Source organism: Toxotes jaculatrix, chromosome 5, assembly GCF_017976425.1.
Source record: "Toxotes jaculatrix isolate fToxJac2 chromosome 5, fToxJac2.pri, whole genome shotgun sequence".
Taxonomy (NCBI): domain Eukaryota; kingdom Metazoa; phylum Chordata; class Actinopteri; family Toxotidae; genus Toxotes; species Toxotes jaculatrix.
The window spans coordinates 5,364,726-5,372,210 of record NC_054398.1 but is presented as its reverse complement, the minus strand read 5'-3'; positions in this window follow the sequence as shown (position 1 = coordinate 5,372,210).

The window sequence follows — 7,485 nt, the reverse complement described above, 5'->3', positions numbered from 1 at the left end:
TTCACAAAAACATGCTTTTGTCTCTAGGGTCAATAGGGTCTTACCTCTACTGGTGATTTGTATAGCCAAGCTGGTAGTTTATGTGCCAGAGTTTTCATATGCCTTTCCCATGTCGTTCTGCTACCTCAGTACGGTATGGGTTTTTCAACGCTGCACTGGAAAATTACAAATTAAAAGACTCTTGATTTGTCTTGAATTTTATAACAACACACTATTAATAGATTATAGCGACAGTTTCTTCAGTAGAAGTAGTAAAAACTGTTCACAGGTTCCCAAAGTCTCATTCAAATCCCTTCACCCAACGAGCTGCCAGTTGTGTTGGCTGGACTGGTCATACTGGAGGTCCTGTAGTTGAGAGTTAAAGCCTGGTCTCTGCTGTGTTGAACATCAGAGTACTTATATATCATGGTTACACATGTAGAAACCCATGTTGTGTGTGTGTGTGTGTGTGTGTGTGTGTGTCTGTCTGTCTGTCTGTCTGTCTGTCTGTCTGTCTGTGTCTGTGTGTGTGTGTGTGTGTGTGTGTGTGTCTGTCTGTCTGTCTTTCTGTCTGTCTGTCTGTCTGTCTGTGTCTGTGTGTGTGTGTGTGTGTGTCTGTCTGTCTGTCTGTCTTTCTGTCTCTGTCTGTCTGTCTGTGTGTGTGTGTGTCTGTGTCTGTCTGTGTCTGTGTCCTTGCTTTAACTGAATTTAATGTAAAATTGGGATCAGAGTCATAATGTAATAATCTGTGCAAAATGTTTTTGCATGATGAACTTTTCTTTTCCATTTTATGACATAACTTAAGTCATTTTTATGACTTAACTTATGTAACAACAAGGATGTTACCAACTAAACATCCCCTCCCTCTGTATCACTGCATGTTTGTGTTTGCATGGTGCTCTCCCATCTTCACTTCTGCTGGCTATTCACTAGGGGTCAGTGTATGTTAAATTATGGCCACTAGAGCAAAGGTTCCCATCAGTTCACTTTACAATCTGCACTTTCAAGTTTTGGCTTCACCAGATGCAACATATAAACCATCTGCGACCACACATTTGACAAGGACAGTGCATGAAAATGGCAGATTGTAAAGGTTCAATTCGAACAACACGCAATGCCCCCCACACTGCCATCATATCCCAGCAGGCATTTGAAAATAACAAGACAACGTCTCTTCTCATTATTCTCCATTGCAGAAGGAAACACTGGCATGAATATTTCAAAATCTAAATTTACCAATACACATTTACAAACACAGGACATGTCAAAGTATGGAGTCGCCACTCTGACAAAATCTAGTAAATGTATAATACAAAAATGTAGCTGATTTCAACAACAAATTATATTTTTTGTTAAATCATTAAAATGGAGTGTAAAAAAAAGTTTTATACTTTTACTATAACCACCACTTTTTACAAAGAAAAAAGCTCTTATTTCAGTTATTAAATATTATTTATTTTACTCTCCTTCATTTTCCTGTTTTTCTTTTCTAAGCAGATGGAGTCATGGTATCTGTAACTCTGTCAGTATTCCCCAAAAATGAAAAGTTTCATTACAGCTTTAATTTGCTTTTTACATTTTTTTTAAATGATTTATTTAGCAATATTATGGTATTGGTGGTATTCACACACACACTCTTTACCGGCTAAAATATACTTAACATTGTTTTAAATCAGCTTTTGTTTGCGTAGCATTTCATATTAGTTAATGAAACTCAAAGTGCTTTACATGTGATTGATGGCTGATAATAAGACAATACTCTCAAATAAGAAATTTGACAACACATAAGAAATGAAAATAAAAAGCTGCTGTTTGTTTCCCATGTGAAACCATATCTTTTATCCATGACTGTTCCACAACCTTAAACGTGTGTTTTTATTATTGTTACCATGACGACAAAGGCCATCTAACCCCAAAAACAGAATTTAACCCAAACCATGGTCTTTTCATAAACCTAACCAAGTAGATTTTGTGCCTAAACCTTCTCAAGCCCCAACGATACCATAACCAGAACCATGTGTTTTTCGTTGTTACCATGACGACAAAGGTTCAATAAGCCTGCCAAAGGTAGGGACAAATGGCGTACATGGTCCTCTAGGCTGTAGTGGACTGGTTGAGGACAACCGAAATGCTGAGGTTCCTCTTTTTAATTAATTTCCATTTGCAAATTTGACTGTAAAAAGAAAAAAACTTTGAAACAGAATCATAAATAAGCCTGTGAACTGTCAAAAACATCAAGGTTAAAGATTTTGTCCATGCAAAGTGGACGGATGCCAAAACAAAATCAATCTAGCCAGACTGAAACTTAAGATTGTACTTCCTGATATTGGATATGGAGGGATTTTAAGGGGGAACTCCCATAGGTGCATGGGAACACACACACAAGAGGTAAACAGTTACATAAGGAGTACACTCCTTTCAGTCCTTCATGCAAATGTGTGTGGTTTCAGGCACAACAGCATGATCCCAACTAAGCAGACACATGGACCTAGGTAAAATTCTTGTGCACGTGCACACGCACACACACACAATGTATCACATACATTTTTGTCACCAGATGTTAAAGTTTAAAAGCCCTGGGATGAAAATAAGATGGGTACCAAAAGGAAATCTGGCTGCAAGTAAACACTGCTCCTATTGGTCTGAGATCCACATTTTCATCATATTTTCTATTTTATCTGTTTACTTATTCTTTTCCACAGAAGACCCAGAGACACACGTAACGCTCATGTACTAACACATATCAGGTGCAACATTACATAAGCAACGTGCTTCTTGGAACCTGGCTCTCATTATGCAAATGAATGTGGTTTGTGTTTCAGGCAAAGCAACTTGCCAACACTGACAACGTGTGTGTCCACACATGATTCCTTGACTACAGTAGAAAGTGCTCATGGGATTCATGCACAACATGTCTGCTTTAGCCAAACAATAGCTTGAGGAGAATTCCCCACAGGCCTGGCAGTCTAATCTGGGACAGATTGGGGTGCGTCTTGTTACAATAAGAGGCCTTTGCATGCAAAGTATATGGCTACTGCACAACTAGTTTGGCAGTTACACATGAGGTTCTGACCCAAAGGTTGAGAAACTCTGAATTACAGGAAGCGGAGAAGAAAGTATTTTTGTCTCCCAGTGAATTTTTAGCATTAAACTGCTCTTCACTCTTAAAAACCAGTGGTTTTATATTGAACCTTTTTAGGTTCAGTATGCTGGTACATACATAACTTGAAACTTTCTTCTGACGGTTAACATTAGCATTGGGTTAACTAACTAGCCAGTTATCCTTAACTAACTTGCCAGGTAGTTAACCTAACATTGCAGCTTAATTTGATACTTGCACCTACCTTATGTTGAAATGCTCACGCTAAAAAACAGACACTCTTAAAGAATGAGAGAAATGTCTAAATAAAAAGGACGTCCTACCCAGTCAAAATTGGATGCCACAGCATTAGCTCTCCTCTCCAGTTGCTGGCAAGTCAAAGAACAACATAAAATGTCCCATTATCAGTATAAATTGAATATTGAGCCTTTTGTGGATAAGCTTCTTCAATTTGGGGGATAAAACCCTGTGGTTCCATATTGAATCTCTTTATCCTTTAACTTTATTTTTCATTTCACAGCATTTCAGTGAAATTGGGGAGCGTCTCTATTTTATTTTCTCTCTGGATGTTACCACACTGATAATCGCTCTATTGTTTAACAAAAGCAGGACTGTTTCAGGCCCATGGGCACCGGATTTCATTGAACCGCCTACTGTCACTCTTGAACAGAAAATGGGGAAATACTGGCTCCCATTATAGACTTGTGTTTTTTTCCGCTCTTAATGAGGCCACTCAAATCCTGTCTGTGCCACTGTTTCCCTGTTTTTCTGAGTCAGGCTCCATCCTTAATTGCCTTTCTTGTTGCTCTGTGGTCCTGTGTGTGTCATGCACAACCCTGTAGTTATGGTTATAAAGACATAGACAATGCTGTTTGTGCTACAGTTGTGCTTTGACTGCTGCCCAAAGACCATAATTTAATAGCTGAATTTCATAATCACATAATTACATTAATCCACCGTAAAGTTATTTGGTGGCCAGAGGACTTAAGGCGGCAGCAGGAAGCTGGTGAGAGGAAATACATGGCATGCAATTATACACACATTTATACAATGTGACACAAAGTTTCTAAAACATTTTCAGTCACAACATGTACCTACTCTGACTGAGTGACATAGTTTGCGTGTCATGTGGGAAACCACATGCAAAAGCCAGGTCACGTGCCACATTTTGGACTTTGGCACGTGTTATATTTTAATAGACCTACCTCAATACAATCACAGCCAAAAAAAGAAAACAGAAAAAGAAACACTTAGAGGAATCGTTTAATATTTTAGCAAGTAAGATCATTTGCTTCCTTGCTGAGAGTTACCTAGATGTGAATATTGATACCATAATATGAAGCTGGTTAGCTTAGTACCAAGACTGGAAACATGGAGAAACAGCTAGCCAGCCTCTGTCCAAATGTATTAAAACTGACCAAGAAGCTCACTTATTAACATTGGCATTGTGTTTGTCAAATTAATAGAAAAACAAGTTGAGATTTTATGGTGTTATGTGCCAGACTGTTTCATAGCCAGGCACAGTGACTTCCCAGAGTCTTGTTGTCACCCTGAGGAAATAGTCCAGAATAAAACCTCCTGTAAAACACAATCTGTCATGTTTACTCTGACAGATTTTACAGATTAAACAAACAAGGTATAGTGTGATAACTAGAGAGCTTCAAGCTGTTGTTTCTTTTTGATTCTCTGGGCTGCACATGAGCAAACATACATTCAGACTGTGTTCGGAGTTCAGACTGCTTCTTTTACATTTTTCCAGATATAACTTATGTGTCCACTAGGAAGAATTATCACATTATTTAGCAAATCACAATGTAAAGAAAAATGTAAAAGAGACATGGCCAGGCTAGCTGTTTCCCCCTGTTTCCAGTCTTTGTGCTAAGCTAGGCTAAGTGGCTGCTGGCAGGATCTTTGTATTTACTGTACAGACTTGAGAGAGATATCAATATTGCTCAAAATGGTGAACCTTCAAACACTTTCAAAACACAAGTGGCTACAATGAATGACAAACAAATATGATCGTTTTGGATAATACGTAAATTCTTAGATAAATTCTCAAACTAGTAATTCATTAAATACCATGCGTATTCCCAGCTCAACCAGCTGCCTGTCTCATACCCAGTAGTTCCCTATGTTTGACCTCCCCCGTCACAGTCAACCAACATTACTGAGAGTTTAAGGGACATTGGTTCAAAACCATTCCAGACGAGCTGCTCCACAAGAATCTCTGGAGTAAACAAATCCTCAGCGAGGATCCTGAGAAATCCACAGCAAAGAATTTGCAATGGTTTCAGGAAAGGAATCTAGTGCCAAGCAGCCTGGAATTTGCTGATGAGAGTGTGAACAAATCTGCCGGTTCTCAGTCACCTTCCTCCTCTCCCTCTCCCTCTCTTTTCTTTTAACTTTCCTCTCCACCCTCTGACTCTCCTCCTCTCCTGTCTGCCTCACACCCATCACCCCTGTCTCCTCACTTCCTTCCTCTCTTTCTCTCGGACTCTCTTCTTGGCCCTAAACTATCTCCCTTCTTCTTCCTTCCTTGTTTTCTTTGCAGCGTCTTTCGTCCACCCTTTTCTCCTTTTCGCTTGGATAAGAAAAAATAAAACAATATGTGCGTTGTTGTGTCCGACCAAGAAATTCAAATTCCTCCAGCATACCAGTGCAGCTTAACATTCTCTTGGGTTTGGATCTCTCCACTTCCCGTCCCTTTCCTTCCCCCAACCCCTCTCTCACATACTCCTTTCTGCTCTCTCTGTACTTTCGTTCCTGCTTTGTCTGCCCTATTCTTCTCATCATTCTAAGGAAGCGGGCTCACTTCATGACTGATTCCAACACATCCACAGATGGATTTTTTCCTTGCTCAACAATAAGAACAGTCATCATCATCCTCATAACTGCTCCATATCCCCAGTTTTCTGACACTTATAATCACCTGAGTTTGCCAATACAATATTTTACTTTGCACTATAGAAAATTCTTGTTTTTCTTTTCTTTATCTATTGTGTTTTTGTTTGTTGCGTTCTTTAATTTACAGAAATTTCAAATATTAAAACATTTTCACAGCCAACTAAAAAAAAAAAATCCTGCCATACATGCACTTGTTATATTCCTGCTGCAATTCTCTGTCTTCTGGCAGTGAAAGGAGTCTCTCTCTGGCTTTCATCTTGTTCAATCTGTAGCTACCAGGTACCCAGAAATAGGATAATATAACACCAACCCTTGTATTACTTTTTCTGGTTACCTTTCAATTTCAAAAATTATTTTAGGATGTTACTCATTTGTTTTAATACCTAAATTTGCCTGGTGCAGTTACATTTCAAATCTTGTAATAATCCCATATGTTCAAGCTCACTCTTTCCTCAGATGTTGCCTTTCTGGTTGTTCCATAATTTAGGCTTCATACTTCAAACTTCATAGGAATCCAATCTATTTGTTGAGTTATTTCACTAAAAAAAAGGAAGGATTCATCCTCTGGGCACCGTGAATGTGATAAACATGGTTCACTTCATACTGGACGTTCAGAGAAAGAAGTGATGAATTTAATATATTCAGAGAGAAAAGTTGAAAAGTATGAAATTCTGTATGATTACAGTAAGAGGTATTCATACAGTGCCTAAAGCCACCACTCATGAGAGGACAATAGGATTAGATTTACAAAAATCTGTTCTTTCTCTCACTTTTCTTGCTGTCTGAGCCTCCCTCGCCCTGCATGTGCTCAGGCTGCTGCTAGCCTACTGGGACAATGCACTTACATAACCAATCCTCCTCTGTAATCCCAGCCCATGTAGCCCCTCCCGTCCCCACCCTTCACTCCTCTCTGTCTCTCCTCTCTTCTCTTCCAATCTCTCCCCCTCCTGATGGTGTGAAGGGGGTGGGGGACTCCCTTATGTCCAGATTACTATGGAAGAAACGACATGACCTCTTAATCTTAATCTCACCCTCTTACATGTACACCCAACAGCATCAAGACTGAATTGCATGGCCTCATTCTGAACTGCTGAACCACTGGAGTGTTTGGAAACTATCATTAGAGTCACCTTATTATAATTTGCTGGAAAACGGAAAGTCACTTTTTGCTTTGATTTTATTTTCATGTATTAAAATTAACTTTATGGGGTATTTTTTAGATTTTTTTCCATCACTTACACTAATGAAATGTCAATGAAGATAAAAGTAAGCCAGGACATCCAGAGGATCTGGTCTCAAGGTAACTTGACATTTTGGTTAAAATCCCTGCAGTTTTCTGTTAACTACAAAACAACACAGATACAAGGGACAATTCGGCTCTGTGAAAGATACTGAGAATAGGAGGAGCGAAAGCAAACTGAAGAGAAAGTAAAAGGAAACGTAAACAGCACTGCTGACCGCTAACCTAGATTCACTGGGGATGATGTGTGTGGAGCAAAGAG